At 47.6% G+C, this 6,989-nt stretch overlaps 1 long non-coding RNA gene across 1 annotated transcript; it reads right to left on the bottom strand.

The window, feature by feature from the left end:
• Positions 1 to 5,228: 5,228 nt before the first annotated feature.
• LOC138672259 (uncharacterized) lies at positions 5,229 to 5,986 on the bottom strand. The gene is made up of 3 exons (XR_011319676.1): positions 5,854 to 5,986; positions 5,635 to 5,715; positions 5,229 to 5,308 (listed from the first exon to the last, which is right to left on the bottom strand). It is a non-coding gene; the product is annotated as an uncharacterized lncRNA (long non-coding RNA).
• Between the last annotated feature and the right edge of the window lie 1,003 nt (positions 5,987 to 6,989).

The following is a 6,989-nucleotide window of genomic DNA, read 5'->3' as shown; positions in this document are numbered from 1 at the left end:
AATGGCAATTTTTGAGGTTTAGTTTTCCATGAACTAATGCGTTACAACATCATTAGTGATAGGTTCATTGTGAGGAAAGGAAGGGAAAAGACTATTGAAATAACCAAATGACATAGAATCAGAAAGACAGCGGTGGACTTCAGAAAAATTGCTAGGAAGTCAAACAGACTGCATCTCACATCATGCATGTCCCCATTGTGATAGTTATTTTCTTCCCTACGGCATAAGAGATCTTCATTTTCAAGTATGATACAAATGTCTTTGACACAGCCAAACACTGCTTTTCTTTTCAATATACAGAATGCAAAAATATTTTCAGCTTCAGATTAGATTGAACTCTGCAAACCATGCATGTTAAGGTACCGTCACACTAGACGATATCGCTAGCGATCCGTGACGTTGCAGCGTCCTGGCTAGTGATATCGTCCAGTGTGACACTCAGCAGCGATCAGGCCCCTGCTGTGATGTCGCTGGTCGGGGAAGAAAGGCCAGAACTTTATTTCGTCGCTGGCTCTCCCGCTGACATCGCTGAATCGGCGTGTGTGACGCCGATTCAGCGATGTCTTCGCTGGTAACCAGGGTAAACATCGGGTTACTAAGCGCAGGGCCGCGCTTAGTAACCCGATGTTTACCCTGGTTACCATCGTTAGAGTAAAAAAACAACCACTACATACTTACCTACCGCTGTCTGTCCTCGGCGCTCTGCTTCTCTGGTCTGGCTGTGAGCGCCGGGCAGCCGGAAAGCAGAGCGGTGACGTCACCGCTCTGCTTTCCGGCCGCTGTGCTCACAGCCAGAGCAGAGAAGCAGAGCGCCGAGGACAGACAGCGGTAGGTAAGTATGTAGTGGTTGTTTTTTTTACTCTAACGATGGTAACCAGGGTAAACATCGGGTTACTAAGCGCGGCCCTGCGCTTAGTAACCCGATGTTTACCCTGGTTACCGGCATCGTTGGTCGCTGGAGAGCTGTCTGTGTGACAGCTCTCCAGCGACCAAACAGCGACGCTGCAGCGATCCGGATCGTTGTCGGTATCGCTGCAGCGTCGCTTAGTGTGACGGTACCTTTAGTTCAATAGAGGAGGAGAAGATAAGATTGCCAGACACCTTAGGAGAAAACAATAGGACTCCACATGAAAGATTTCTCACATGTATAGGGCCAATTCATTAAAGAAGAAGGATCCAAGGGGTCATGTTTCTCCTTGAGGAGAGCCACATGTCAAGCATGGCGGCTTGCCAAGGTGAGGAGAATTTAAAGCCTTGCAATGCTCCTCTGGGAAATTAAATATGCAAATTAGCTCTTCGGAGAGGAAGAGGACTAGAACTAGAGTTCTAGTCCTCTTCCTCTCAGAAGAGACAATTTGGATATTGCATCAAAATTTGTATCCTCTTAATATATTGTAGTCATCATGTTATATAGCACTGTGTACTTACAATTGCTCATTTTGCCCTTCTACCCAGTTAATTCTTCTCTTTTTCATTAGGTCTATGACATCAAGTAATTAAAACTTGACTAGCTGAATCCTTCTAAGCTCTAAGTAGAAAAAAAGAGGTCAATTTTCTCTGTATGAGTCATAAGTCACTGCAAAAGTCAATGGCAGGGGGGGACGGAGCAGCTGTTAGGAACCGAAGAGGGGGATCATAAATGTAGGGACAAGAGACTTCCTGTTTCTACATGGAGCAGAGAAAAAAGAAGAATTTACTGGGTATAAGGGCACAATGAGAAACTGTAAGTGCACGGTGCTATATAATATGTTGACTACAATATATTAAGAGGAGAAAAAGGTTGATAGGAGGAGTGCTTATTTAAGACAGTCTTAATGAAGGGGTGTGGTAGCGTAATATGTGCCGAATTTATTTAGAGGTGCTTTCTACTTCATGAATTTAATGAACCAGAAGAGGAGGGCACCACCACAAAGTAGAAGAATTACCTGTTATATGCCAAGACAATATGTGAAAGACCAGAAAAGTGAGAGGCACATGGAACACAAAGATCACTAGGAAATAAATTAAATCTCTATTGACAACACTGCAAATATAAAAACATTAAAAACCAACAACAAGGTATACACCCGTAATAGGGTTGCAAGTGCTGTCTCACACCGCTTCATCTCAAATAGATATGTATCCTAATAAATATATGCCCTTCAATGGGGTTAGATAGATGTAAGCAATAACCACCAGCAACGTGAGCACATAATCATGAAGTCACTGACAATGCAAGTAACAGCACAGTGGCGTATCCAGGGGGGGCAGCTGGGGCATGTGCCCTGGGTGCAGCTGACAGGGGGGCGCCAGCGGGCCGCCTGATGATGCGGCGGTCCAAGGAGGCTCCTCGTCTGCGGCATTCTGCCACCCCCACACTGAGATAGTCTCGTTCTCTGAGCCGGCTGTCAAATTGAGAGAAAGTGCTGTGCGTCGAATCCGAGTGGCGTAACTACCCCACAGAAGAGCCCCTCCACCGCAGAGAGCCGCACACCACAGTTGTTGCTGCCGCTGCTCTGTGCGCACAGGACCTGTGATGAGGTCACAGGAGGGGAGTAGTCAGGAGTCAAATGGTGAAGGGCCTCCAGGAAGTGCAGGACTCTGCTGGTTCTCATGGTGCTGGACGAGGGTAAGATTTTATGTGGGGTCAGGAGTGGTTTGTGTGGATGTAGCAGAACCATGTGTGTACGAGGTGTTCAGAGCGGAAGCCGTGTGTGCAAGGTGTATGGAGCGGAGCCATGTGTGTACGAGGTGTACAGAGAGGAAGCCGTGTGTGCAAGGTGTATGGAGCAGAGTCATGTGTGTCTATGAGGTGTATGGAGCGGAGCTGGGTGTGTGCAAGGTGCATGGAGCGGAGCCATGTGTGTATGAGGTGTATGGAGCGCAACTGGGTGTGTGCAAGGTGTATGGAGCGGAGTCGTGTGTGTCTATGAGGTGTATGAAGCGGAGCCGCGTGTGTACGAGGTGCACGGAGCAGAGCCGCGTGTGTACAAGGTGTACGGAGCAGAGCCACGTGTGTACGAGGTGTACGGAGCAGAGCCGTGTGTGTACGAGGTGTACAGAGCAGAGCCGCGTGTGTACGAAGCGTACGGAGCAGAGCCGCATGTGTACAAGGTGTATGGAGCGGAGCCACGTGTGTACGAGGTGTATGGAGCGGAGCCGTGTGTGCAAGGTGTCCGGAGCTCAGCTGTGTGTGTAGGAGTAACTAGGTGTGGCCATTATACTGTACGCAATATGTCACCGCTGTGCTCTGCTTTATGGCCGGCCCTCACAGTCAGTGCGGGAAGCTGACGGCAAGGAACGTGACAGACACCGGAATGTGAGTATGTAGTGTTTTGGTTTTTTTTTACATTTACAGTGGTAACCAGGGTAAATATCGGGTTACTAAGCGCGGCCCTGCACTTAGTAACCCGATGTTTACCCTGGTTACCCGGGGACTTCGGCATCGTTGGTCGCTGGAGAGCTGTCTGTGTGACAGCTCTCCAGCGACCACACAACGACTTACCAATGATCAGGGCCAGGTCGTATCGCTGGTCGTGATCGTTGGTAAATCGTTTAGTGTAACGGTACCTTAAGTGTGCAAATCGCATATGTCATGGGGGGGGGAGAGGCGCCAAAATTTATTCTTGCCCCGGGTGCCAGAAACCCTAGATACGCCTCTGTAACAGCATAAGGAATAGGTGCATCTCAGAGTATTACCAGGATACCTGAAATAACGTGCTCACAAAATGAAAATTGCCCAAGACCGAACAAACAAGATGAGTAAAGATAGGAGGGAGAGTGAATGCATCCCTCACTGCAGGGTACAGGCTGCAAATGCAGAGTACCAAGGTCAGGTAGACAAGCGGTGATGCATGACCATGCAAGAATATAATACTACCTGTACCCAGTGATTGCACCTATCGCTTGCTGAACATCCTCTATGATAAAAAGAAAGGTCTGTGCTGGAGGGGTAGACGAAGGAGGGGAACAGGACAAGAAGTCGCCCAACGCGTGTCACCAGTAAAGTGGCTTCTTCAGGGTCTAGGGCTGTAGTATTGAGGTATGCCATATAAATACCTGAATCATTTAGAATCACCGGGGCCGCAGCCAGTGAGCAGCAGGGCTCGTTGATCGCATTCACCCAGAAGTGACATGCGGTTGTCATGGTAACCAGGGAAGCTACATCAGTGCGTATGCGTGTGGAGCGCCCCCAGACACAGGGCCACGAGTTCTCGGTACCGGGCCTCTCTGATTCGGTTCTGTGGCTGTCACGGTGGCTAGACCCGGTCTGTGACCCTGCTAAGGGGCGTCCAATAAAAGGTGATAGGAGTCTGTCAAGGCTTCGTGACGCCACCTGTGGTGTTCGGTCAGGGTGACCGACGCTGCTGTGGGGTCCGCTGGGGTGATGGAATGGCAGCTGGATGGTATACCTTCCCACAGGTGAAGTATGTCCCCAGGGCTTCCCAGTAAGGTGGATGGTGATGGTGTGAGGTGCAGTCAATAACGAGGACACAGGGTTGCAGTCTCTTTATCTCTTTACTGAAGACTTCAGGATCCTCAATCCAGAGCACGCTTAACAGGGCTATCTGAGACCGGCCGGTCCGATGGGCACTTCCAGAGTTCCCTTTGCAGGTGGAAATCAGTGCCTACCACTAGCGCCTGTGTGTTGTTGTGCTACCCTGCTGAGCATTCGGAATAGTCCTCACAACTGCTGTTCTCGTTCGTTCGTTCTTTCTAATTCTCTCTCGCTTGTTCCAGATGTTACTAGTTTCTCGTCCCCAGATATGTTATGGCTAGGACGCACCCGTATGACGGGAAGGCTCGGAGCTCTTCCGGGACCCTAGAGACGCCCCTCTCCACGCGTTGCCCCCTATGTCTTCGTAGGAAATTTAAGGTAGACAGCCAACCTATAATTAACTGTCCTGCGGAGTTCGAAGTAAGGCCTAGAGTCAGTTACTCCCGCGGTGTTCCGGTCACCGGCTACGCGCCTCAGTAGGATGTTGCCTCGGTCTCACGGCATGACTCCTACTGGTTCTCCTTTGTGCTTGATCTCGTTTCTCACTGTTCCACAATATCCTTCCCTTCGTGTCTCTCACTCAGGATAACACCGCGGGGTGTGCAGGCGCGGTTCCGTTACGTTCTGCTCTGTTCGCTAGGCACCTGCCAGGTTCCCACGCCTTATATCAAAAATTACCGCACACTCAGACTGGATATGCTGAAAAAGGTTTTAAACCAATTTATTATAACAAAAAAAAGAAGAAATAGCCACAGAAAAAGTAGGAACAAATGTGTTCATATCAGACCGAACCCAACGTTTCGACCCACCAGGGTCTTTTTCATAGGGTTACTGGGGAGATAAAAAACAGTGTAAACAAACAACAGTGGTATGGCAATAATACAGTAAAGAAAAGTCAAATAACCTGTATAAACATAAAATCACCGAACTATATATACAAATGGAAAATATACAGACATAGAACCAGAATATACATATTAGATACAATAGAGATAATAGATGATATTACTATTAAGGTTCAAATTAGTGAATTAAGCAGAGTAACTCTAAGAGGAAGGGGGAGAAAAAAAGGGAAGAAAAAGGGGGGGGGGGGGAAAGGGAGGAGGAAGAAAGGGAAAGAAAATATGAGAGCGATAGTTGTAAAGCGGGATGATTACCTTGGCTTCCGGAGGTATGCGCATATGTGGCAAAGAGGAGGGAAAGGCAGGAAGGCAAATTTTGTAGTACAAGTCCTGTCACTATGATAAACAAGGTAGTGTTATGAAATTATATATGCCTAGCGGTCCCAAATGTAGAGAGCTAAAGGAAAGAATCGAAGGGAGAGAGGAATGTACAATAATAATATGTATGACATAGTGTACCATATATAGATATACCTGAAATGTCCTAGGTGGGCGCTCCAGTGTCGAGATGATCGACTGATATATACTGGAACAGGCTGTAGGCCGATAGTGTGCCCCAAATAGTATAGTTTAGTACACAGTAGTCCTAAAATATGAGGAGGCTATATAAGGTAGGCGGAAAGGATGGACAAATGGATAATGTAATAGATAGAAAGGTACCTAAGGTGTCCTTGTGCAGTGATACCAGGTATGGTCCAATAGGGTATATGGGAGGTGGCAATTCCACATGCCCTGGGAGAAGTAGCCGGATTAAGCGTACTAGAATGATAAGGGGAACTAGTAAGGGTGGTATGTACACAAAGTGTAAGATAGTAACAGACAGAGTGCCCCCTTGGCCCCTGCCCCCTTTTATATTCTTTTAGCTTCATTCCCCTGCCCCATCCCTAGCTTGGGGCTAAAGTTAGGGCTAGGGTTGGGGCTAAAGTTAGGGTTAGAGTTGGGATTAGGGTTAGGGTTTGGATTAGGGTTGGTAGTAGGGTTAAGGTTGGAATTAGGGTTACGCTTGGGATTAGGGTTAGGTTTGGGATTAGGGTTAAGGTTAGGGTTGTGATTAGGGGTGTATTGGGATTAGGGTTAGGTTTGAGGTTAGGGTTGAGATTAGGATTAGGGGTGTGTTGGATTTAGGGTTTTGATTAGGGTTATGGTTAGGGTTGACAGGGTTCTTTTGGGGTAAGGGTTGTGATTATTGTTAGGGTTAGTGATTAGGATTATGGATCAGGTTGGGATTAGGGTTAGGGGTGTGTTGGGGTTAGGGTTGGAGCTAGAATTGGGTGTTTCCACTGTTTAGTTACATCAGGGGGTCTCCAAACACGACAGCCAATTTTGCGCTCAAAAAGTCAAATGGTGCTCCCTCCCTTCTGAGCTCTGCCGTGCGCCCAAACAGTGGGTTACCCCCACATATGGGGCATCAGCGTACTCGGGATAAATTGGACAACAACTACTGGGGTCCAATTTCTCTTGTTACCCTTGTGAAAATAAAAACTTGGGGGCTACAAAATCTTTTTTGTGGAAAAATATATATATTTTTTTTATGACGCTGCATTATAAATTTCTGTGAAGCACTTGGGCATTCAAAGTTCTCACCACACATCTATATAAGTTCCTTGGGG

Source organism: Ranitomeya imitator, chromosome 3, assembly GCF_032444005.1.
Source record: "Ranitomeya imitator isolate aRanImi1 chromosome 3, aRanImi1.pri, whole genome shotgun sequence".
Lineage (NCBI taxonomy): Eukaryota > Metazoa > Chordata > Amphibia > Anura > Dendrobatidae > Ranitomeya > Ranitomeya imitator.
Note: the sequence above shows the minus strand (reverse complement) of the source record. Positions and strands in the feature narration are given on the sequence as shown.